The 27884-nt window shown below is 32.6% G+C and overlaps 1 protein-coding gene and 1 long non-coding RNA gene across 7 annotated transcripts in view; one reads left to right on the top strand and one right to left on the bottom strand.

The window, feature by feature from the left end:
- Ipk1 (Inositol phosphate kinase 1) overlaps positions 1-27884 on the top strand; it is a 319504-nt gene that overhangs the window by 254246 nt on the left and 37374 nt on the right. The window lies entirely within an intron of this gene.
- Positions 827-27845, bottom strand: LOC117227266 (uncharacterized). Its single transcript, XR_013032855.1, has 4 exons — positions 27534-27845; positions 2176-2596; positions 2013-2093; positions 827-1833 (listed from the first exon to the last, which is right to left on the bottom strand). It is a non-coding gene; the product is annotated as an uncharacterized LOC117227266 (long non-coding RNA).

The following is a 27884-nucleotide window of genomic DNA, read 5'->3' as shown; positions in this document are numbered from 1 at the left end:
TCAAAAACATTTAATTGTATTATTATTTTTGAGACGCTAACAATTTGAAATTTACTAACTTTACTGCAACATTTATATTCCATCAACTATTTACAACTATTAAGAATCGTTTATCGGTTATCAGTTGGTACAACCATTTCTTGATGACCCCATTCTTCTTTTATCGCATAGGAGCTGCTCACGAAAATACTTTCATCTTAATTATTTGATACATTGTATAGAATGTTAGTGTTTTCTTCTTTAATATTCATTTAAACAATTCCTTCAACAATCGTATTCACGATTGTCGTCGAATATTTTTCGTTAGAAATAGTGGTACAGTAAATTCCCCCCAATTTTCCTCCAGCTTGTAAACATAAATGGACAATTTGAGAAGAGGATTACTGCCTTGCGGCTCGTTTTTATAGTTACCGATTGTCGACAACTATAGAAACGAGCCGCAGGGCTGGAATAATCGTACCTCCTCTCCCCAAATTGCCCATTTTTGTTTCCAAACTGAGCGTCAAGTAGGGAGAATTTATTGTATGTAGAAATCATTTTCCAACTTGCAATTTTTTATATAAAAAGACTATTTTCTATGAGAATACACAATTTTTCTTCAAATTCTCCCTAATTGATCCTCAGCTTGTACACAAAAATGGACACTTTGGGAAGAGGATATTCGAGTCTCGCGGCTCATTTTTATAATCGCCGATTGTCAATAATTATAAAAACGAGGTGCAAGGGTCGAATAATCGTATCTCTTCTTTCCAAATTGTTCATTTTTGTTTACAAGCTGAAAGAAAATTGGGGAGAATTTACTGTATAATCAAATAATTACTACAAATAATTTATCTTCGATCAATGTGTATTTAAAATCCGATATGGTACATTCAATTGATGTTGTTAACTAAAATTAATACAATATATAAAGAAACAATTGCGATGATTTTCCTGTTTTACTACCAAAAATCATAAATAAATTACGGAAGTTGTCAATCAAGAAAATACAATTACGAAAGACGTAGTAAAATTGTTCAAATTTTGGTTACATCTGTTCTTACTATTATATTAACAATTTTGTTAATTTTATCATAGATTTCAATGTGATCGGGGTTTTCGGTTTCATTAGTGGTATGAGATGAATGAAAAACACATATAGTCATCGTACACCCTTCAAAACGAAGTAACTTTTTTTAGAAGTGGACCACATAAAAATTTGTTTTCATTTTATAACCGACAGAAATTGTAAATAATATTACGAATACCTTTTACGAACTTTTTATTCGAACCTATATCGAAAATTTATAGGAAAATTTCTTCAACAAATTTTGTATATGTCAGCACAGATAAAATAAATCTTCTAACGTCTTAAAAAGATTTAAATAGTTTAGACCAAGTTTTAAAAACTTGTTACAAAGCGCATGGAGATCTTTGTGACGTATACACGTACTTTTATAATCAGTGTAATGTATTGCAATGAACGTGATGAAACATATTTTCCCTCTTTTCACTAACAGATGCCTCTACATACAATGATTGCGGTACCTATCGTACTCGGAAGTGTATTCGATGGTAATGTACCAAACCCGCTGTGTATCTGACAGAAAAAACTTCTGTTTGGCTCGTGTCTTCTGGATTGCATCTCGTGAACACATATTTGCGGTAATTCTTCCAACAGTCGTTAAAATCGAAATTGTTTGTTACGTTAAATAATTCTGACAGCAGTTACGGTCGCCGTATTTCGCAATTCACGTTCCTCCGGAAACTGACTGCTTTATTATGGTGCATCGGAGACGGCAGACTATTATTACGTCGCTGTCGTTGCTTCAATATATTCTTTTCTTTGTGATACTGAAAATATAATTTATTGGCAGAGCGAGTAGCACGTTTACGCTGTCCGCTTATTCAAATGGGTCATTTGATTCGCAGGGAAATCAATGTTTCTAGCTGATGTCATAGCCGCGAGTTCTTCATTGAATTGATGCACGCTGGCAACACGTTTAACGCGCAACCTTATTAACGGAACTTACCTTGGTTTCCACGTGATACGCGAATTTCTTGCGAACATCTGTTTGTTTCGAACTCGTGACCATGCTACAAACAGTTTGCGCCTACGGTAAATACGTGATTTAATTACCGGCAAATTAACGACCCACGTGTCCTATAGTTCTCGTTAATGTCCGTCAATCGTACCTGAATAATGTATCAGAAACACACGTTTCTGTGAACGACAGTTGTGCAACTGCAATCGTGTAACTGTCCGAAAGGTAATGTTACCCTTCTGATTAAGGTTGGATAAGAGGATGCCCACCCTTCCGAAGGTGAAGAGTTGAGGCTACACTGCTCTATACGTATTTGTTCCATTGTCGTGTGCAGTATCTATTTTAGCATTAGGTTTACGAAGCATTGAAAGCAACTATTTTATATGACTCGATAAAAAGAACAGAAATTTATTGAATAAATTCTGCATAAATCTAGCTTTTCGATCTCAATAGTCGCAAATTAAACACTTTTGAACCCTTCATTTTGACGGGTCCCGTAGACCTAATGTTAAGAACTTGTGCTCTAGCAGATTAATACAGTTTTGACCTGTGTTCTGTGGACTCTCAGAAATCTAGAATAAGATGACGTAGTTTAGTGTTACATTATTAAGACAAATATATATTTAAACCATATCTAAAATGGTAGAGACAGTGCTGTAACAACAGCCGATACACAGCCAACGTAACACTAATCTTAGAATATGTAGCTGAAGCAATCATAGATCTAATTTATTGTATGTATAACCCAGATTCCCACAATTTTATTATCACTTTTAATTCGAATACAGCTTTCTCAGCCACAAAACATATAATCGAGTTTGAACTAGGTCTAGGCTAGGTCTGGGTTAGTTGGACAATGATTACCATATATCCTACAGTGTATGACGCATAGATAACAATATCAAAGATGTAAGGAAAGATCTAGAAATTGTATAATACATTTTATTCGAAGTATGTATTCGTTTTTGTATCTATGAAACTAAAAGATAGCAACGATTATGTGACGTGAACATTTACCTGGAACCACTTTGTAAATAATGATTTTGGTGGAAAATGTATCAGATAAAAGTTAAACGGTTACAAGGAAAACGTAATTTGAAATTGTTGGTCTTTTGTACGTGGAAGAACGAAGGCCATTTAAAAGTAAAGTTTTTTCTTTCAAATGGAATAATATATTTTTCAATGTACTGCTTGATAATGTTTGCAATACTCTATAAAACGTACCGAATCATTTATTTGAACTATTCATTAAAAGCAATTAATTCAGCAAATATTTCATTTTAAATATTTCTTGAATGTTATTTATCATTCTGTTGCAACTACCATCCGCATAAATTAAGGTATGTAGACTATAAAATAAATATTTTAACCCTTTCCTTTTAATTATTATTTTTTTTATGATGTAAGGTAATCGTGTGAAATACATAAAAACACAATATCGTTTATTTACTATTTTTTATAAAATTTCAGAGCAGTATGATTTTTATTTCAATTCGATTTTGCACAGAAAAATCACAATTTTTGCAAAAGTTGCACTGAGTTTTCCTTCTTCTTTTTTATTTAAGCTAGGAACCCTCGACTCCATTAATAAGTTTAAATAGTCACACATCCACATTTACAGCTGAATTTGTTGCAATCAAGATTACTGTTGATCTTGCGTCCAAGTGTTCACAGGATAACGTTTTCATTTATTCCAACTCTTCAAGCGCTTTTCAATCCCTAAGTACTAGATCGATTAATGCTGAAATCAATCCTTTTCTATCAGATATTTTGAAAAACAAAGGTTCCTGGGAAGTATGTCAGAAAAATCTTCCGACTGCCAAAGGTTAAGTTCATTCCTATATGAATACAGTAAAACTTAAAACTTCAGAACAACAAACTCATCATACTGGTCTTTATCTTTATTGAAATAATTTAAGAAAATAAAGTAGAAGTATATACTTGAATCGCGGAAAGGTCAGTTTGATCTGTGAAATGATGAATTTGATTTGTGGATAGGTGACTTTGGTTTGCAAAAGGATAAATTTGATTTGCAAAATAATCAATATAATTTGCAGAAGGATGAACGAGGAGAGAAATACTAGTGATCATTACAGTAAATTCTCTCCAATTGTCCCTCAGCTTGGGAACGAAAAATGGACAACTTGGGAAGTGGAGATACAATTATTCGCGTAGTCGCCGATTATCAACAAATATAAAAACGAGGTACAACGTGAGAGAAATTACTGTATTGAAAAATTGACGATAACATCGTACATATACTATTTAGTTAGCAAAATTTTCTGATAATCGTTATCCTTTGCATGTAACTACCATCATTGTTCATTCTCGAACCGAGTATACTCCTTCACTGAAAAAACGTTCGGAATACAAACGTCCACAGGGTTCAACTATAATCAATCTTCCCCACATTCCTTGTAGAGACGTTGACCCTCCCGACTCGGCAAAGAAAATCGCGTCGTGGACACGCTCGGAAAGCCCGTGCGATTTCAATGACGTCGTTTTGTTTCATCGAGTCGTCACAAACAGTCCGAAATCCTCGCGGCGCGGCGTTTTTTCGCGACGGTCCGTGGGCTGATCCCCAGGGCGAGATACGTGACTGGAATCGATGATGAAGAGCACGTAAAAGATGAGACGAACGTCGCCGAAAGTGAGCAGAGAGTATTGTAATAAGATCGAGCAGAGGCGCGGCTGTAACCGTGCCGGAATAACGAAAACGAATCAGCTCCTATACAGGATCTACCGAACGAGGCGCTTTCTATGCAAGATCCACTTAGATTCGGCGAACAGAAAAAAATATTTCCGGCGGACGTAACTCCTGGAAATCCGGGAAGGACCCCGCGAGCAGAAAGGATGGCAGCTGGCGAGTACGTAATAACATTACTTTGTAAGGAAATACGAATCATAGCAAGACCCGTCGCGTCGTCGAATAAGAATCCATCCGAGCAGGTTCTTTCGAACCGGTGACGACTTTCATTTGTCGTTTTTAGGGAAGATTTCTTCTCTGGAATGACCGTTACGTTGGCGGAAGCGCGTATATACGTGCTCTTTTAGATTCGCATATTCTCTGTTTGAGCAAGTACGGAAAATTCTAATTTGCAAAGCAAATTATCCGATCTCAGATTGATTTCCCCGGGATTTTAATAACCGTTGTAAAGTAAAGAGATGTGAAAATACAGCTAATTCCGTTTCACCTGGTAGTCAGGTACCTGGAAATATCGTGCGTATTCAATTTGTTTACGTTTCATATTTCGAAAATTGATGCGTGATGTCGTACCTAGTAAAAAATAATACATTCTTTTCAGACGGATCGTATCCAATTAATTATCGAACTAGACTTTGTTGGATGATTGATTGATTTTCGTACGAACTTACGGGAACGGTTATATACAAATATATTGCAGCATATAAAACGTAAATTACGTAACGAAAAGTAAGTTCTATTAGATTTTTAATAGTTAGAAATTTTAAATTATAATATATTTTTAATAGAAATTTAAATTTTAGTATGTTATTAATTGAACTTTAATTTGAAATTTTAGATTGCAATAGATTTTTAATAAAAATTAGGAAAACTGTGGCTAGATGTTTAAATAGACGTCTTGTAAACTACGTTGAATTAAAATGAATTATGTAGGTGTTAGATTTTTCTCCTGAACAAAATAGTGTAAACAAAATTGTGTAAACAAAATCTGTGTATTGTATTGCAAATATTAAATTCAGGACGCAAACATTAAATTAAGGATTGAAAAATTAAGTTGTAGAGATCTAAATATTAACTTGTTGTGTGGAAAACTGAATAAAAATTAGTTTTTATATGAAAAGAATTTGCTTAGGTACAAAAATCATACAGTTGATTACGATTAAACCGTAGCAAATTCAATTTCTGATGAGTTACTTTGACTTTTCCAACTCGAATGAAGTATTTAATTTAATTTCGCCCGTATTTTCACGGTATATTAATATGTAAAGTAGATAGTAATAAATTCCGGAGTTTAATTCTCATGGAACTTCCGTTTTTAATGTTTTGACACGATACACCACGGTACATTTCCATGTTGCATGCAAAACCGAGGCAATTATTATCGATTTATTAATATTTAACGTCAGCTGATAACATTACAGTTTATCGCTGCATCGGCGTGTCATTTTATTCTAAAGCACCGGGAAAATATTTTTCATGGCATCCTGCCATCAGTTGTGTATACCTTATTGCGTATTATCGTCGCATTGCAATAAGACACACTTATCTTTTTGCGTTTGTGTTCCACGACCCCGCGGGAAGGTCAAACTAAATAAAAAAATAGACATCTACAGTCAAGGAATGTGTTACAATATCTTGCAGATATACCTTGAAAAAAGCGGAACGTTTCTTTTGAATATTAACATATGTTATGTGAACACTTGAATATATCTGTGTTGAACATTTCCGATACTTTCCCGACGTGTTTCGGGCGAAATTTTCGGCATCGCTAGCTATTAACAAATACGATTTCGAAAATATTTACTTGATTCATTTTTCAATGAATATTTTCTTTCCAAATCTTTGCCTTCAAAAATCGAAAACGCAAATGACAGTAAGATAAGTATTATATACGTATACATTTTACGCGTAAATGTATACGCTAAACAAGATATTTTTCCGACAATTCTTTAACAAACTGGATAGCCATGTCGTGAAATTCGTAGGATGTTCTATTGAAGTAATAAAACAGATTTGAATTTCTTAATACTAATCCATGTTATTATAGAGCGTAAATATTATAATATAATTCGTTCGGATTTTTCATCGAAATAAAACTTGGTATGCTATGTTTGTAACATTTCTGTTATATTATTATAGCTAATAAAAGAATATAGAATTGACTAGCAAATATCTCTCAGCCGCCGTTTACTGCCGAAAATACGATTTTTGATATAATTCATAATTGATGTGAAAGCATCGTCAATCGATTGAAAATGTTTTTCAGATGAAAATGAGTTTACAATATATATATATATACAAAATCTGATAATATCGTCCAGTCGATGATTGCCAGATTTCATTTCAGTCTCATCAACGATACGTTCGAAATAAAATGCAACTAACTCAATTTGTTGCTCAACTATCGTATAAATATATATGCAATAAATGAATAAAAACCACTGTTCTATAACTTTTCTAACAAAAAGAATTAGTTCCAATTTCGGTATAAGTTCTCTTTTCACATCAAAAATTAGAAATTGGATTTTTGACGTTTCGACGCGGTAGAAAAGAATTCGAAAAAATCACCTTTAGAAAAAACATTATTTGATATAAATGGTAGGTATGACTCCTATTAATATTCAGACAGAATAACTTGAAAAGTGGACAAAATAATTTGTATCTTTTTGAGATGTTAGAGCGAGTAGTTTACTAGGCAATAACTGCACAAGTTTTGTTAACAATTGCAATTGGTTGAAATGAAAAAGAGAATAAGAAACTCGAATTTATTAACCTTTTCATCCAAGCTTACAACCAAAATTTAAACAATGCGTTTTGTAGGTTTCTGTAACTGACATGTATGCTGAAAATTTCATATCGAAAGCGGTTGATGCTGTTATGAGTTAGAACGCAAATCGCAGTTTACCACGATTCCAACCAAAAACTCTGATGAATCTCAAGATTATGACATCTGTCAACGTTTGCAGCTTGACTCTGGGTTAACTAGATGTGTGCGAGAACCCGAAAATATCGGAAACTCGATGATCGGGACGAGTCGGGACAAGTCAGGAAGAAGCTCGGTCGAGTCGGGTCGGGTTACCGAAAATTTCGAGATTCTCGAATGAATCAGGTTTCCCGAAAATGTCGAGATTCCCGAAGGAATCGGGTTTCCCGAAAATGTCGAGATTCCCGAAAAGTTCGAGAATCCGGCTACCGTTTCACAAACTTCTGAACATACTTATTATTTATTTGTGCACTACTCCTATTGCATATATTCCGCATATATATTGTATAATTTTATAATACTACAATCGGGATTCCTGACCACTTACATGCGTTTTAATGAATACATTCACGGTTTCGGATTTTTTATTCTATATGTTTTCGGCAAATTATGTTATTTTACTTTTTACTTGTTTTGTTTATTATTATAAAATTATACAATTTGGAATATATGGAATAGGAATAGTCCACAAATAAGTAATAAGTATGCACAGTAGTTTGAGAAATGTAGCCGGATTCTCGAACTTTTCGGGAACCTCGACTTTTTCTAGAAACCCGATTTTTTGGGAATCCCGATAAATTCGAGAATCTCGAAATTTTCGTGTTCTCGACCCGACCCGATATTTCCGATTCTCGCACACCTTAGTGTTAACCGATTTCGATGAAATGTTTAGTATAAAAAAGTTGAGTGGCTCAGATAAAAATGTTGAAAAAACGTGAGCTGTTTTACTTTTTTCGTCATTCTAAGACATAGCGAAATTGAAAAAGAATATATTTTAAAAAACCTCCAAAAAATTCAAGTCATTTCGTTCAATTCGGAAAAAGTTATTCTGTTTTAAACGGCGTTCAAATATTAATATGAATCACTGTATCTGCGTTTCAATCGACAACGCACGAAAAACGCGCGAACACGTGTTCCGTATACAATCTGTTTCAAGAAACGGGATTTATAAATGATAATTGTTTCAAAAGTGACATCTGCTACATGAAACATAACTACGCTCTTATAATAAGTATAATACAATGCGTTACAACGACGTACATCACGCGTATAAAGTTATAAATGGATTGCGAGTGTAAACTTTTGATTTTACGGAGCGTGTTGCAGGAACGCACGATCAATGATAAAAGTTTATTCGCAGCCTCTGACCTTTTTCTGTATTCGTTAACATACTTGAATTCTGAATCAGTATCAATGGCTTCGGAGAGGTGTGTAACGGATCCGGATAAAAATCGTATGAATGTTAATATACATACATTAAACATTACTCTTGTGTTTTTATTCTTGAAGTAAGAATTCTGTCATTTCTTACGAAAGAGTCCTTATAATTTCTACAATATTAACTCTTTATTGGAGCGTTGATTCTGGGGCACAGCTAAAAATTGTTATATCACGCTGCGAACTAATTCTTACAGCATCAAATTTGTTTATATTAAAAAACAACTGTTAAAAAAGTGTGAGTGGTCTGTTGTGTAAGTCGCAAGACTCGTTTTCATATACATATAGTGGCCCAGAAAAGTGTTCATACACCTCTTTAAAACATAATAACTTTTTTAAAACTGGACTAAGTGACTTGAATTTTTGTTTAGATGACAGAGGGATTAGTATACTAGACAATGATAAAAATGTTTTTTAAAAATTTTTCTATTATTTGGAATAATAAAAAAAAAGATAGAAAGCGCTCGTTTTTATAACTTTTTAATCTGAGCCTATAACGAAAATTTGAAACATGTCTTTCGTAGATCTCGGTAACTTATATGTATGCTGAAAATTTTATCGAATTTTATCGTTGGTTGACGTTGTCACGAGTTACAACAAATTAAAGATCGCAAAAATCTCAGTTTTGTCACGATTTTTATCAAAAGCTGTAAGAAATCTGCAGTTTTTTAAATATTTCAACACCTGTAGCTCGACTCTCGGTTAACCGATTTCGATTAAATTTTCAGCACGCATATAAGTTACCGGAGATAAAAAAAAAGGTAAAAAACGAGTTTTTTTTATTTTTATCTGTCATTCCAAATAACAGCAAAATTTGAAAAAGACATTTTGGTTATTGTTTAGTATACTAGTCCCTCTATCATCTAAAACAAATTCAAGTCATTTAATTCAATTACAAAAAAGTTATTGTGTTTTAAAAGGTGTACGAACACTTTTGTGGGAAACTATACATAAAATGCGCTAAGTTATATAAAATGGGAACATTGTTGGTCAGAGAAAAACTATTTTGGATTTAGAGTGAAAATGGCTTCGAGTTCAAAGGGTTAAAATAAAAAAACATTTAGTTTCAGTATTAATTGTTTTCTGTAAGAAAACGTGTTCCCATGGTCTCTGTAAACCTTACTCTGTCGAATATCAATGTATCGTGAAACAAATATTTAACTTGGATTTCGTGGAATTGAACAAAATCGGAGCTATGGACTTCGTCTTGAAATGCCTGTCACGAATCTATGCAACTGCCACGCTTCTATGCAGCATGTAATATTTTTTTAACGGGCAGTTAATTTCATTTGTTTTGATTGCGAAACGGAACAGCAGACTTGCTCGTTTCGCGAGCAAAAGAACCGCGTTGCGCCGTTCCAATCTGTTCCAACGCTGCCCGCAACAAATGGTAGAACTCTTCGTGTTTTGCGGTGTTTACCGTCAACTACTATTTGCGAAGGTTCGATTCGCGTGGCTATGTCATCGACAGAAATACACAATCGTTAGCCTTCTCTTCGGCAATCAACTAACAACCGAGAACGTATTATACCTCCAGTCGGACTGATAATTTTGTGCTTCGCGGCGCATCAAATTACTGCTGGAAAATTCTAATTGGATTTTCTGTCGAGAGAGATCATTATCCTCGTGATTTCACAGATCTTCTGCTACTTTTTTTACAGCGGTTTTAAACATGAACATTTCAATCAATTGTTTCGTCTTCGTCTTTATACTTCAATATTTTTTATCAGCTCCACACTCCAGTGTGAAATGCGTAATCATTGAAACCATTAGTTTTCTTTACAGTCTAATGCTCAGCAATTGATGGAGATTTAAAATAACTGTTACTAATCCAATTGTCTCTATTTACACATGAAAATTCCAATTAATAAATGATAATTTGCATTTCTGTTTAAAAATGTAGTTGTTAAAAATGAAACTAAAATTATCATGGATTTTTATATAATAATACTGAAACTTCGCTCCAAGAAAATAGGATTCGAAGATTCGTTTGTTGTTTCCGACAATTGAAAGTTCTCGGTGGAAGAAAACTCGAGGTAGCTGCAGGTATATGGTGCATGTATAAGTGTACACAACCTCGCAAGACGAGTATGTATGCGTTTACAGAATCAGCGGAACGTACCCTTAACGATCTTTGTTCTTGAAGCATAATTGCGAGTTTATTGTACCTGATACCGTACGCAAATTGGAGGCGGTGCATGTGCAAGCTGCATGAACACAACGCGCTTAACTGCTTGTTTGCGTGCTCTTAAAAGCACGCGTCGTTAAAAGAATTGAAAGAAAGTCTGTTATTGCAGTCCACCATTTCTTCAATCGCGAAGACAATAGATTTTCTCCGTAATTTTCCGTAACGGGTAACGATTCACCCAAGAACATTTCGTTGCGATGAAAACTGCTGAATGAAAAATTATTTATTGAATCAAGTCACAATCTCCTGGAAAATTAAAAGAATGATAAAATGTTTTTCGTTTGCATAATATAACAGTGTATATAAACTTTATGTGTTTCATCTCTTATCTGTATAGACAAAGTTTTATAACCAAGTTAAGTTATATTGTACTTCTAAGTGAGATCATTTTACAATTTCTAAAATATACGAATTCGTTTCATAAAAATTTTAACTGAAATAGTGAGACGAATGCACCTGTAACACAACAAATTGCCATTTCTCTATGATTAATGTAATAGTAATGGTATATGGAACGCAAGCATGTACTAATTCAACTGAATGCAGTACAATGATCTTCATAAACTTGAAAGCATTAGAAACGTTGTCTGACTTCATTTATATAATTTTTTTGGAATTCTTTACAACGATTCGTAACAAACATTCGTCAAGTTTTCTTTAAAAAACGTTTTTGCTTGCCGTTTACTTGCATCAGAATATACCGCGTAAATGTTTCTAGCAAATAGAATATCAGTTTATTCTACTCTATTCTAATTATTTATTTGTACTAGGCGTTGACTGTCGAGGTCATTGACCGTAACAAGGAAAATAGAGGTCATAACTTCACGTCCTCATAGAATAACCATTTACACTTTATATTTTTTGTCAGCCTAGTAATAATAATACGTATCAATCATAATATTTATCAACAACAATCTTTAGATGCAATACAATAATGTAGATAAGATAATAATAATTTAGATTCAGTAATAATAATTGTATCATATCATTTAGTCACTATGCACTTACATTAATGTTATTATATTATTATTACGTTATTACATTAATGGTAAATTAGATGTTAAATTAGATTTTTAGAGCTTTGTAGTAGAGTTGGACATTATCCGAATTGTTATGAATAAATATTTATCTAAGATAATTGTCCGAATGAATTCTTTGTAGTCGAATATTTTATTCGAATAACGATTGATTATTCATTATTTGCCATTTCTATTTATTTGAATAATTCTCTCTTTGTTTTTATTCGAATGAATTCTTATCCGAATAAAATCTTTTGTGGATCCATTTTTATCTAGATAAATTTTCATTCAATATTGAATGATTTAGTATTTCTAGCCATTTGCTTGATAATTATTTTAAAATTACGCCTCTCTTCAGTTCGTTCTATGATAATGATGAAAACTCGGGATGCGTTTCAATAAATACCTTTGCGTAATTACTATTAACTTTGCGTATGTACTATTAACACGCTTTACGTTGTTACGAGCTTAAGCATTATTGCGATCATTTACCTGGAACATGTACATAATCAATTCTATGCACATGGAATTAAAAATCTCATAAGTTGTATGTACTGTACGTGGTCACGGTTACTTCAAGCACACCGACCTAATCATTCATTGTACGCAGTAGTAATTTACAAAATGTAATAGAGCACCGTGATTCATAAACTCGTAATACGCGAATGCAGTTTCTTATGCAAAAAAATCTACCAACTCAAGAGAAGTGGCTTATCATCATAACACGTGATTTATGGAAATCAGACATTATCGAAATGACGATACTTCAAGTATTATTTTCAGTTGTACATTATCTTACCATTTTTTAATCACCATATACATACGGCTTTCCTTGATCACATTTATAAAATGCTTTCCAAGTTGAGCGCTTTGGAAGCGGAAGATTTTTAAAATACGTACGAAATTGTACGTGTTCATTGAGAACACCAGAAAAAACATATGTTTTCTCTGGTTATTTCTTTATAAGCAACCAAATTTTATAAGCAACTTTATAAGCAACCAAAAATTCAAGAAGTCTTTATGTTAGTAAATTTATATTATGTATTAATATTTTATGTCGGAAGAGATTGCGTTCCAAAGAGAATTTCTTGCAAGTTCATTACAAGTGTAACACGAAAATTTAGTTATATAATTATTATTTCATAAGTAAATTACACATTTAGTTCGTTTTGGTATAAGATTCCATGTAATGATTTAATTTTTAATAGCTTTTAAGATCTGTGTTTGTGTCGATGATTTTATTTCCTTTATTGATCGAAATCCATAAATGTTATTCACCTCTTTGCTACTATTATTCTACTAAAAGTAGAATTTTATCCTTTTCGTGGGTAAAATCGTTTCCTATGTTTCAATTATCTAATGATAATTGTCTAATGACAACGTCTAATGACGTTGAACGAATCCTCTCTAAATGTATTATTTCATACTATACACTCTCTATTTCACCACGTATGATATCTCAAAGAAAATTTTTCAAAAATATATTTCCGATGTAATTATTTGTTAAAACTTTAAAATTAATTTTCGTACCAATATACAAAGTGTGATGATCTATGATCTATGAAATACCGAGAATTTTGAAGTGTGTAGTAACCGATAACTTTGGACTCTCTTTATTTTATTAAACTTCAACTTCCGTAGAGTAGTTGCCGATTTAACAGTCGACAGATTAAACTTGTTAGTTACCAGTGTAGAAAACCTTTCCCAGCGACTGTAAATGTACCGATAAATTATAAGTTAGCAACTATAAATGCTACCGATAAATCGTAGCAGTTAAAGGTGACGCAGTGTTCCAGTTCCTCTCTTTTATCGGACTAGAAAGTTTTAATCGACTCTGTATATTAAGGCTCCCGTTCGGCATTAATTATTCTGCCAGCCAGGCACTCCAAGATTTTGTTCTGATAGTTCGAAAAATAGGACTATCGTCATCAATATTTTATCGTGTACACTTCGGCTCTCTGTTTCACTAGTTTCAGTACAATTCAACACAAAATGATCAAAGTATTAAGAAAGCTTAGTGCATAAGTTATCTAATCTGCTTCTTATTGCTTAAGTATGGTACAACTGTGAACGATTAAAAAATATGATTTTCGATTAAATCCACACCTATCAAGTTTCTCGTATTCTGTTTTTTTAGAACGTAGATTTGTTTTCTAACATGTCATTCGAGTCAGTTGGCTCAATTTCGAGAAATTTTCCCGGGTCACTGTACATACGCCACCCTACAAAAGTATTAGGACACTTGCGCAAGATTAAATAAATTTGGAAAACCGATAGGAAATTGTTATAATTATAATAATTATAACAAATTATAATTTGTTATAATTTCTTAATTGTATTTCAGAGTTGATTATATATACACATTTTACATTATAATAAAAATAACATAAATTTAATGAAAGAAAATTAAATTTCCTTTTTAACGATATATTCGCCGTGTTTTTTAATTACTTCTTGGACTAATTTCGGCATCAGTTTTATTAGCTTTTCTATTATTTCTAATCCTATTTGGTTCTGTGCATTTTGTAGTATGTTTAAGAATAATTATGAAAATAATGTAATGAAGTAAGTAGGAAACAATAATAAATATAATGCAGAGAACACATTCGGAAACGATGCGTGTCGTGTACCGGGCGAAGAGTGTGGAATGAACTCACATGTTTTCAATGAGCAAAATGCAATGAATCGGTAAATTAATTGCATAGATGACAAACACTTATAACTCGATGTGTGCTTTCGACAATATGATGCCATAAAACTCGTAGACATTACCTAAATTTTTTATGCAAGATAAAAATTAGCTAAATCAATTATAGGGAACAAAATGTGATTAAAATGTGTTTTTTTGTTTTTCTGATAATTTCTACAAGTTGGGAACTGTAAGAACATTCTAAAATGTTGCACTCTTCAGCAGCCCAGTGATAATATTTCAAAAAAATTTCTCACTGCAAAGAAAATAGTCCTCATTGCGAAACGTGTTGAGCAAAAGTTAATTCCTCGATCAACAGGCTAAAACTTCAAACTTTACGGTATGACTCCTTATAGTGTTGACTTATACGATTTTAATTAAATGCAAATATTGTTTTCTTGAAAACGGCGTAAACACGTTCGGTTGAATTTTTAATCAGATGCCAAGTGCGATCGGAAAGCATTCCGTTGCGGGGAAGTTGAGTTCGCGGAACGCTGTTATTCGTTTACATCGAATACTCGGTTCTCTTTTCCGTAATCATGTACAAACAACTGCGTATATCGTTAACGGCACGGCGCGGCGCGGCGCGGCGCGGCGTCCGATAAGAGGAAGTCAGATGTCCGTGTCGTAATTATGCTCACTTTTGTATTCGAAGTTATCGCCGGATCGAGATCGCGAATGAATAGAACATCTGCGTGTACCGCCTCGGAAAGCCTACGGACTCCCGGTGTGCGCGTGCACGCGTACGTTACGCACATCACACGCACGTTCGCGGCAAGCTCGTACGCATTATTCCTACGGACAGCTGGAAATACGGACGCGGATGTGCGAACTATTTTACGTACGAAATTATTATTCAAATGATCATTGATCATTTCTAACAGCAGAACATTTTGTTTCCACGAAAATAGTTTGCAATTTATTGTACTCTACATTGAGATGCTTTTCGGTCGCTCCTTTCTTGTTTTACCCGAAAACTTTATTACTCATTTTCGCAAATAAAGATATCCAAGAAATTGCATTAGACAATCAAATATTGTCTTAAATGTAACAAATATATTAAACATGAATATATAATAAAATATTATATAATATAAAAATTGCACATGATTTTATATAAACTTATATAAGAATACAATTTTTATTATAAATTTAAATATAAATTTAATTTTTATCTTTATTTGAAAAACTGAATAATAGAGATTTAGAGTAACAAGAAAAGAGAGAATAATATAATAAAAGAGAAATATACACACATATATATATAAAGAGAGAAAATATAATGAATAGCAAAGTACAGTAAATTCTTCTTAATTGACGCTTAGCTTGCACACAAAAATGGACAAGTTGGGAAAAGGAGATACGATTGTTCGAGCCTTGCAGCTCGTTTGCTCGTCAACAATTATAAAAACAAGCTGCAATGTTATTTATAATCGTACCTCATCTTTTCAAATTGTCCATTTTTGTGTACAAGTTGAGCGTCAATTAGGGAGAATTTACTGTACTTCCAGCGAGACAATAAATTCTTCTATGTTAAGAATATTTAACACAGGTTCGTTTTTAAAAATTCAATATTTATGAATTATTAGCTCCTTCGAATTCGTGTGTACATAAATGGGCATATACTTCCGCAGTCTATGAATCATTACACGACATACATTTATGCATTTATGATACGTATATATTTCATGTATAAAATGCAAAATAATTTTACGTTATAAAAAGTGTAGCTCTATTCGCCAGCAAAAATATTTTTATAAATATTCACTATTATATTATATTAATAATTTAATATTTAATATTATATTATAATAATATATTATATAAATATTTAATATTATATTATATATTACTTATGATGACGTAAATTCGACTTTTGATGAAGAAATACATATAGAAATATTCGAATAATTCTGAACCCTTTATAAACTTACCATAGTTCTTTTCTCAAACATATTGACTAGATTCAATCGATAATATCGATAATGTTTATCGATAATACCGATAATGTTTATCGATAATATCGATAATGTTGTTATGATTACTGTCATTACTTATTTACATTTTCTTGTAAGCAAATATGAAAATGTTGCTAGCTTTTAAAAACTATCGATCTTTCTTTCAAACATGCTAAGTTTTGCAGATGTGAGCAGTTTTTTATGATTACCATAATTTCGTGTTGATTTCATGAAATCTTTTAATGAAATGCCGCACAATTGTGGGTAGTAATCACAAAATCAGCACACTGAGGAGACTAATTACACTGTCCGACAAAATCAAACTTTTTTTCTGATTTCCTATAGCCACTATGAAATTCTTGTAGAGCTTCACTCCCCGAACAAGAATTCGAAAACCGAATTGCTCCATCACCCTCAGTTTTTGTAAAAAAAAAAACGAACTTTTGAACGAACTAAAATTTCCGACAAAAATAAGGTATTGCATGAAAAGTACAAACGTTAGAAAGTTCTAATCGGTGTTAAAAGATAGAGGAAAGTTTTCCGAACATAGTGGCATACAATTTATTAATTGCTTTTGGTCCTAAATAACTATAAATTAATGTCAAAGTTTAAAAAAGTGTCGATGTGCGCTGTTTCTGCGCAATATTTTTGTACTTTTACGAAAAGTTGTTTGTCCTGCACAAAAACTCTACCCAGGATCGGAGTCTGTAGACATTTCTGAAGAAGAAACGGCCAGATAGATGCGTCGGAACGATATACATTTTGAGTAGGTCGAGGAAATGTTCGTCGGTAACATGTACATGATGTTTTGCCGCCATGTACTTCGCTGCTCGCTTCTCTCTGTCCGACAGGATCGAAGCTACGCGTAATCAATACCGACGGAGGGATCCAATGGGGCACCCACTTTGCGTGTGGTGCGTGCCACTTTGAATTTTTTTTAGTACTTGAATGTGCTGTCTTCTTTTACATATTTCTATGAATAATAATCACTAAACTGTGAATCATAAATTAAAAGGTAGGAAAAACATGGTTTTAGGAATATAGAAGTAAGATTATTAATTTACAAATGGAGAAATAATAAAAGAAAAATAATGAACAAAAAATATTCATTTTATTCTGAATTTGTTCGAATTAGAAGTATATCATGTATACAGTTATCATTTAAATTATAGCGATAATACGATAATGAATAAATAATCATTTTTAAAATGTTAAACTTCATGAAACATATTGTTAAATATATATTAAAATATTTATTTAATTATATGGCGTAGAAGTCAAAATTATACTAGTGTTGGAATACTTTCGTTACCCACTGCAAATACTCTGGTGTGATTTTTTTCGTGAAATATATATCACAGTTTGGTGATTATTATCTACAGAAATATGTAAAAAAAAAAAACAGAACATTGAAGTACTAAAAAAAATTCAAATATTATTTACGAAAAATGGGTGCCCCATTGGATCCCTCCATCGGTGTTGATTAGGCGTAGCTTTGGCCCTGTCGGGCAGAGAGAAGCGAGCAGCGAAGGATATGGCGGCAAAACGTCGTGTACGTGTTGCTGTCGAACATTTTCTCGATCTATTCGAAATGTATATCGTTCCGACACTTTTACCGGTCCGTTTCTTCTTCAGAAATGCCTACAGAATCCGATCCTGGATAGAGTTTTTGTGCAGGATAAACGACTTTTCGTAAAAGTACAAAAATATTGCGCAGAAACAGCGCACATCGACAATTTTTTAAACTTTGACATTAATTTATTGCTATTTAGAACCAAAAACAATTAATAAATTGCATGCCACTATATTCGGGAAACTTTCCTCTATCTTTTAACCCTGATTAGAGCTTTCTAACGTTTTTACTTTTCGTGCAATACCTTATTTTTGTCGAAAATTTTGGGTTTTTACAAAATCTCGTTTTTTCGAAAACTGGGGGTGATGGAGCAATTCGGTTTTCAGATCCTTGATCGGGGAGTGAAGCTCTACAAGAATTTCATTGTGGCTATAGGAAATAAAAAATCGTGTTGGACAGTGTTATCATTGCAAACAGAAACGTTTTACACTTTTCTGTATGTTTACGCAATGGTCAATCGATTCGATAACAAATTGTTATCGTAATGGCCCATTGTTGAGGCAATAAACGTTGCATGATAAAATTAAATCAGATGAAACACGACATCGCATCAACGGAAAAGTAGTAAAACGAAATGATAATGCCTTTTTTCAAAATGACGTGTTGCGTGCAAAAACAACTTAATCCAGTTTAGGGGTTTCAACGCGAAAAAAGACGAATGGAATGATTATTTATTGATTTTATGTGGCACAATTAAAACAAACGAAGTTTTCTAATAAAATCAAATATTTGTATCATTTGACAATAAATTACGATTCAAATGCAGTCATTTGAAATAATCACAGTCATTAAATGTCAGAAAATGCAGAAACAGTTTTACAAAAGTTGTTTTGCGATTATCGGATATTATTGTTGAGAAATGAAGTAAAATTAATGCAGATAAATGTTGCATTTAGTATTTATGAAAAATTTGTGTTTCTTGCAATGCGAGAGGTTAGTACATATAAAACAATGTATTTAGTGTTAATGAATTGTTAATCCTAGTGTACTTAAATACATTAATCGTTATCCTCGTCTAAAATTTCATTTGAGCGCAAAAAATATTTGTGAACTTTTTTTTTATTTGTAGTAATATTTATATATTACATATTATTGTATGTATAACTCGATACTTTGATTTTGAAGAAACTGTAGAAAACTTTGTTCACTCTTCCGACGCAAGTCATTAAATAAGTGTCTTGTTCTTTTTTCTCACTGAAATTATACAAACCTTGAAATTTGTTTTCCCGAATGCTTCTGGGAAATTGTTCGTTGTTATACTTATATTAAATTTTGTCTACAAACTGTTTTACTTCTATGTAGGTATGTCCAATATAGTTTCTACCTTGCGTACAATTTCTTTTTCTTCCAATTCTTTCACATTTATCACTTTCATTCGAACGTTTCTTGCTTTTATTGAGGCTATAGAACTTGCTATTAGAACTTGTATCGCATTCTCTTATGTATTTCCATTGTGTACTTACGATTTGCATATCAAATAATTAAGAAATACTTTGGCAACGCGAAAGAAATGCAGTATGAACATTGAAAATTGGCGAGCAAGTTGTGAACGCATATTTCCCAAAATTCATATATTCGATTGGTGCGTATGAAATATCGGATTTTTAAGTGAATATATAAAACTGCATATCTTTTTCCAAAAGCTATTTATTTAATCAAAATATGCTCCATTTGCTTCAATGCACTTTTCCCAACGAGATTTTAATGCATAGATGGCTGTCTTAAAGAAATTCTGATCTTTAGAATCAATAAACTCTGATATGAAATTTTTCAGAGTATCTTCATTTTCATACTGTTTAGTCCGTAAAAGCTGTTCTAAATGTTTAAAAAAATGAAAGTAGGTTGGCGAAAGATCCGACGAATAAGCTGGGTGCGGCAAAATTTCATATTTTAATTCATTTAATTTCGCAATTGTTTTGTACGTATGTACAAAACATCGTATGCGGCCGAGCGTTGTCGTGGAGAAGTATTGGACCATGCCGATTAAGAAGTGATGTGCGTATAATTTTTAATTTTTCATGCATTTCATCAATGGCAGTACTTTTCGGCTATAATTTTTCCCCCCAGTTCGAAGGAATGAGTAGTGAATTACTACAGTCACATTCGTTTCCACCAATGCTTTCAAAGCATCATTTTTCGCAGACGTTTTGAGTCTTCCACGCGGTTCATTTTGTAGGGAAAAATCACCAGACCGAAAATTTTCAAACCAACGCTGCACTTAGTATTCTCCCCAAACACCTGGTTTATATTGCGTGCAGCTCTTGTAGCATCATTACCAAGTTTATACTCATATAAAAAAATTACACGAATATCAGTTGAATTCACATCCTTACGAAATTCAAAACAAATGACAAACTAGAACACTTTTGAGAAAATCTTCTTTGTTGAAATGTGACTTTGGCAATGGACAGTACGACTATGAACGAGGTTATGCCAAAAACAAAAGTATAACGAAAAGAGGGAGATAAATGTTCACATGTAAAGAAAATCCAACATTTCATGTGCACCAATCTAATACTTACACATAGAAAATCAAAGAATACGATTAGGATGAATTTTGCAAAATCAACTTAATTCGATTTAAGATGTTTTTGCACCCAATGCCTTAAATGGGTATCAACGTTAACAGATTAAACCTGCGTAAAAATAATTGAGGTTTTTAGACCTTTTGCTTTGAAACGGTATATCCCAGCTTAGAACAAATTAAGAACTATGAGAATTTACATATTTTTGTTGGCAAACGAACGAGTCTATATATCGCGGCAGAAATAAAGTCTTGGACAAATTTAATACTCAAAGGCGTCTTTGACGCCGCTTAGTTCTTGAAAATCTTCTTCCATAAGAGCTTGTCAAGATGCTTAAAAGGTAATAGCCAGTTGGAGGAAGGTCCGAGAAATAAGCTGACTGAAGCAAAGTCTAACAACCCAGTTCGTTAAATTTCTGCTGTGTCATTTGTGCAACATTGCCACGAAAGAATAGATGTAGGTCAGTTTCGAATGGACAGTTTATAATTAAAAAATGCCATGTTATTTCCAGTCCTTTGGGTCCTATTTTCAACATTTTCAATAAAATTGCTCAAGTTCATTTTTTCCAGCGCTAAAAGTATTAAACTAAAATACAACTGGTATGCGTTACTTTATAAAAATCAGACATTTGTAATTTTGTAGTCAGACATTTTGTAATTTTTATATTAATATGAATCTTTACAATTTCAATAATTGTAAAATAAAATAATTGTCAAATATTTTACCGACGATGCTGCGTTTAAAGGTAAATTTAAATTCAATGTAACAGAAACGGTTATTTAATTATTTTTGCACAATACAAGTATCAAAGATCAGATATCAGTACCATTTGTCATTTATTTAGCCATGTAAAAGGAGCATAACCTAAATAGGGAGACGAATATTTCCACGTAATAAAAATCCGACATTTTATGTGTACGAATCTAATAAAATGCATCTTCTCGCTCACTAAAATTCACGTTTTTTTCGAGATCGTCGTCGATTCTTCAATGTCAAGCATAATTTCCTAGAAACTCGAAAATGAACCGATCATACTATTATCCCTTTGCTTTCGCGATCCTGGAGATATTAGTTATCTCTGAGAGTACATCGAACGGATTCGACCACTCTCTGTCGATGCTTCAACATCCTTTTACAGTTTGCGGTGTCCATTTATTCGCATAAACATCCGCCAACGTGCTCGTTGCGAATCGTAAATCATCTGTTCTCACCCACACTCCTGTAATTACAGCTGTTCCGTATCTGCCCAGCGAAACTTAATTTTCCACACGGTCCGTCATAGTGTTGATAACACAATTCGACGAATAACTTTTCTTTGAGTCTGTAACAACGTTATTATTGTTACAAACAGTTTCCAATAGATCTGTGCGACCTGAATGCGAATCTGGAAATTGTTCATAGTTCTCATACATAGTCATTTAATTTTGATTGAGATCTTGAAGTCTTGTGCTCTAAGAATAATCGTTATACAGTTAGGTTAATAGTTATATAAAATGTAAATTTTTTATTTTACTATTAATCCTTTTACTATTAACCCTTAGCACACATTTAATCATGTAAAATACATAGATAAAGACACAAAATTGTTTATTTATTAATTTCTATAAAATTTAATTTCTTACCAATTTTATTTAAATTCAACCTTGTATAACAAAATCACAATTTTGACCAAATTTGCTCCGAGTTGCTAGTTGGTACTTATATCAGAAAAATCTTCCGAATACTAGGAGTGAAATCATAAGTCTCAAAAATTTGCGTGTAAATTTACAAAATTGATTTATTGTGAACGTTATACGAGGATAAACAAGGTTTTGGATTTATATTCAGTTCACGAAGGCTGTTAGAAGCATTCGCTCAAAGTTGCAAATCCAAATATCTGTCGAACAATGTAATTACACGGAGCGTATCGCGCATTCGCCTAATCGCGAGCCGATCGGAAGCCGACATGATTACGGAACGCCTAACTTGAATCTGTTATTTTTCGCGCAGCTGCTGCACGCGGCCTGCGTTCCATAGAAACGTCCGTACAAACGAGCTATGATCGCACTCGCAATTTATCAGTTGAATTTACCTGGCTCTGTTTGGTACTGTCGACTCGCTCCGCCAGAAGGTTTTAGTATTTCGCACGTGTTTCGCACGGTTATCGCGTTGATGCGTACACGCGAACATTTTAGTGTCACGGTTCCAGATAAAGTCTTGCGCCCAGCGTATTTGGAACATTTATCAACCCGTATGTTAACGTACATGCTAGCTATTTCTAAATTGCGCTTGAAAATGATCTTCCATTCTGTTGCTGAAAAGTTTTTGAAAACTGGTTTCGATCTTCGCTACTTTATCCTAGATATTTGAAACGACTAAAATTTTGGGAATCGTTCAGACATTCATCTTATTCGTTAGCTAAAGCTGGATAGTTTTTGTAAAATGACATGTTTATGTTATAAGAAAATATAAATAAATCGGGGAGATTAACATGTGACAATCTGGAAATAGTTGCCCTGTTATATTAAGAAATAAATTGTACGGATGTAGTTCATAATAATATCCAGTCTATATAGTTCATAAAATATCAATTTTTAAGACATCGTGGATTTTCGCATGTTCAAAAATATATTACGCGCTAATAGTAATAGAGAATTAAAAATTCTCTTAAATTAAATAATATAGATTACATTAAATTACGAATAAGCGTATAGATGTAAAGAATTATTACAGCGCAAAAAATGCGCCATCCTTTGCGGATGTTTTTGCTTTATTTTATAAACCGACGGCGTGAAAAAAATTGAATCACACAACGAGATAAAAATGACAAATTACGTTTTGTTACCAAAGATAAAATTCGATGCGACTATCTTGTTGAAATTTTAATTTAACAAATTCGCAGATATATTGGAAATTCTGAGTATGTAAACTTTAAATCTATCGAAACATCGTAAGAAATGTTGGTTAATGACACAGGTGTTAATCAGTAATCAGAACGTTTGTACTTGTATGCATTACTGTCTGCAATGAATTGACTATTACACTTATTCTCTGTGCTAGACTAAGCACTATCACACCTACATATGTCAACTGATTATCGCGATTGTTAACGTGTACTGTTTCGCATCAGGTTATTGACTCGTGCACAATGGCGAACTATAGTTGATTTGCTCTTTGCACACAAATTTATCAAACCACTGTGTGCTTGACATTTCACTTTAGAATCGTGGAAATTTCATACAAAGTTTAAAAACTCAAAAAAATTCAGTATTGTTTCTTTTGAATCTCATTTTTGTCTATATTACAAGCATAATTACTTGGATGCGAGTATGCAAAATAACCAACACAGACTATAATAAAATTTGGATAAGACTATTAACACATACGCACGCACGCGCGCACGCACAGATGACTTAACGAAATTTCACATTGTATTATAAATGTACAAATTGTGAAGAAAATTGACATTTATTTGTGTACGCGCTATAGTAAAATAAACTGATAAGTGTTTATTGAAAATTGAATACGATTTACTTCTTATTAATTTATTACCTTACAAGGTCCTTCTTGTGGATTAATTATATTTGAAATTAACTTTTTATGTTGAAACGTAACACAAAATTGTATTGTTGATTAGAGGACAAACAATACCAAATGTCCATACCAAAAGTAAAAATCATTGAAAATAGGTTGTAAATTAGTTTTCTCACTTCAAAGATTATTAATATTATAACAAGGGTAAGGTTGGATTTATTTAAATTTTGTACAATTTCGATTGTAATATATTTAATAAAGTATATATATTATTAATATATTTATTAAAGTTTATCTAAGAATTTTTGATAGATATGTTTTTATAATATCAGAAATGATAAAAGAAAAAATCAGGAAATAGTCATTTTGATTGGTTTGGTAGTTCTAGTGATAATATTCATTATACGTTCGAGAATATGAAAAAGTTCAAATAATGGTTTAATAATTGGACTGCGGATTTTTAGGCAAACTAAAAGTTATGCAAGTTAATTGTAAGAAACATAAATTAGATGCAAATGTCTCTCCTCTAATTGTAATAAGTTGAAATTAATGTAACAATATCTTTAATATTTTCCACTTTATATAGTTATTTTTGTCATAAACGCATGAAATCCGCTGTCTATTGATAACAAAATAATTAGTACTTGTAGTTTCTTCTCCGATCAGATAGACCCAATTCACGTCAACGATTAATCAAATTACTTTGATCTTGTGGGTTTTTTTGAGACTGGTGTTCAGCCATTAACGTATTAAAAACCAACGATGGTCGCTTCGATATATTCCCTCGGTAGTCGATGAGTTCCTCCGACACTTGTCTAACACCCACCCATGGATGTCGATAACAGACAACTTGTCGACCAACTTACGAGAACTTGCGATCCGCAAGTCGTAAACGTTTACACGTCGGAAAGGTGAACGAACTCGCCGTGCGCCCACCTATTTGCGTGCTAATACTCGAAAGCCTGCGACGCAAGAATTATAAGTGTGGGATTCATGGTTTATTCCGTTCTTAGCAGTCACGACGGTCGGATAAAATAAATATGGAGCCATATTTGGCATAGACGGAAGCAGCTTGGAATGCAACTTAGGAGGACGGTGTGATTGGTGAAGCCGTGGTCGAAATTCCCGGCGAGCTGTAAATTAATCACGTAATTTACAAATGCATCTTGAAACCTTCCTATTCGAACGTAGAAATCCTGGCAAGCTTTCAAATAAAAATCTTTCGATGTAACACAGCATACGGTTTGATCTCGGTCATTCGTAGCGAGTTCTATTGTTGTACTATAATGATCATTTTAATGCAACAGCTAAATGTTGAAATAAATTGTGGCAAAGGAGGAAACGAAATTGTAAAATCGTTTTTTTTTTTCACATTTTGATGAATCAAGAGTATCTCTTATCCTTCAAAATTGGGATTTAGCAGACGTTTCAATTTCGATTTATTACTACATACGTGTATCAGTGTCATAAATAGTGTATTTACGTTACTTAAAAATTTAGAAAATTCAGCAGATTAATAAGTACGTCAGACAAGAATTTGTAAAAAAGGTGTACTTTTTTAACACTTGAAACTACAAGAAGCATTACGCTGCAATTACAATTATACATACTATTAAAATTATTAATAATTATTAAAACATGATATACATGTACGTTCAATTTGGAACATTTTTATAAACTTTCTTAGATCAGTATGATTATACCGAGTGTTTCCTTAATTATTTATTCCGCGTGATAAAAACGTGTATTATAGGTAGATGCTTTAATTTTCAGAAACTATTTAATGAAATAATTTTTTAGCTTTCTAAATTCCGAATAATCTACGAAATTGCTTTATTTTCTAAAAGCATTGTTCATACGATGATAAATCTATCATTCTAATATTCAAGCTCAAAGATGACGATATCATTTTCATTCCTTAATCATGTTTACCGAAATGCATTAAATGATTGTAAATAGGAATATTGCAACATAATGATTTAATAGCGTCTAATGATATACAACAGTCAATACGCGTAATTGATGCAACGAATGTAATTAATGATGCATAGGCAGCCACCGAGTTGTAAGTTTTAAATTCTACAATACACGAATGTCTACAGGGTGATCCGTAATTTTTATTACATCCAATAAAGCAACAATCCTAAATATTGTTTCTCGTGGCTACAAAAAAGAATCCAAAATTGAGGAAATTGATTTATTCGATGATGCAAACAGACAATGGGAACAATACGCCAACGTAATCGGATAAATTCAGTGAGTGGGTGGAAGTACTATCCAATTTTTATTTTCTCGAAAATGGAATTTCGTTCAAAAATATATGATCCTACATTTTCTATGCAGTTTTTCATGTACAACAACATTCAGCCGACAATGAATGATATTCTCACGAGCGAGAAATTCGTGTAACAATTTTATTAAGCTTTGATTGAAAAATGTGCTACCAATTTTATAATAACATAAGATACACCATGAAAACTTCACAGGATTGATCATATTACACATTTCTGTACTCTCTAAAACAGTAAAAAAAAGATCGTACATCTTGATCGTACATCAAATGTATGGTATGCTATGTCATGTAAAAGCATTATTATATAAAATGAGTCCAGTTTGACCACATTAAATGTAAAAAGTTTGTCGAAAATTGGAACGAATACTTTTCAAAGCGGTCCACAAGACAAAAGAGAATTTCAGAATTTGTCTTTTTTAAGGAAACGAAAATGTATTTTACAATTTATAAATTCATTGCTCCATATTTTTTAATATATTGTATTAATTTCATTTCATCCTGCATAATTCTTCATTTGTCATTTTATTCTGCATCATTTCTAGCATTTATTGTTTAGAAAATTGTAACAGTGAAAAAATTCAATCACGAAAAGAAATTTTGTACATCGTCATGGACGTTTCAACTAGTAGCATTTATCAAGAAAAGCAATCTTTCAGTTTTCCACTTCCTAAATCGTATGAAAACATTTTAAATAAAAATTAGCAATAGATAGCAAAGGTAAAGCCTCAAAATTGCTAAATAAATCCAATTTTGGCATGCATAAACATTTGGAATATAAGTGCTTACATGTATAAACGTATAGCATGAACTTGCATTTTGATATTTTGTAACGAGTAACTGAAACAAATATTTTCAATCTTAATTTCATATTTTTGCCTTTCTTTACAACGCTGTATCTAAGAAAATATTTCGTTCTAGTATGAAAGTTGAAAAATCGAATTTTAGTCACAAATTATTGTTTCCCCGACCACTGCGCGCCGTTGAGAGATGATCGAACAGAATCGCTTGCCATTTGCGGGGGTCAGGAGTTTTTTCATGAGTCTAATTGTGAGAGCACATCGAATTACGCACTGTCTGAAAAAACGAAATGAAAGAAAACCGACGACGGTCGCCGAGTAACTGAGCGAGGTTGCATTT

The sequence above is a fragment of the Megalopta genalis genome, chromosome 3 (assembly GCF_051020955.1).
Source record: "Megalopta genalis isolate 19385.01 chromosome 3, iyMegGena1_principal, whole genome shotgun sequence".
NCBI lineage: Eukaryota > Metazoa > Arthropoda > Insecta > Hymenoptera > Halictidae > Megalopta > Megalopta genalis.
The sequence above is the reverse complement of the archived record's forward strand: the minus strand, read 5'-3'. Positions and strand labels throughout refer to the sequence as shown.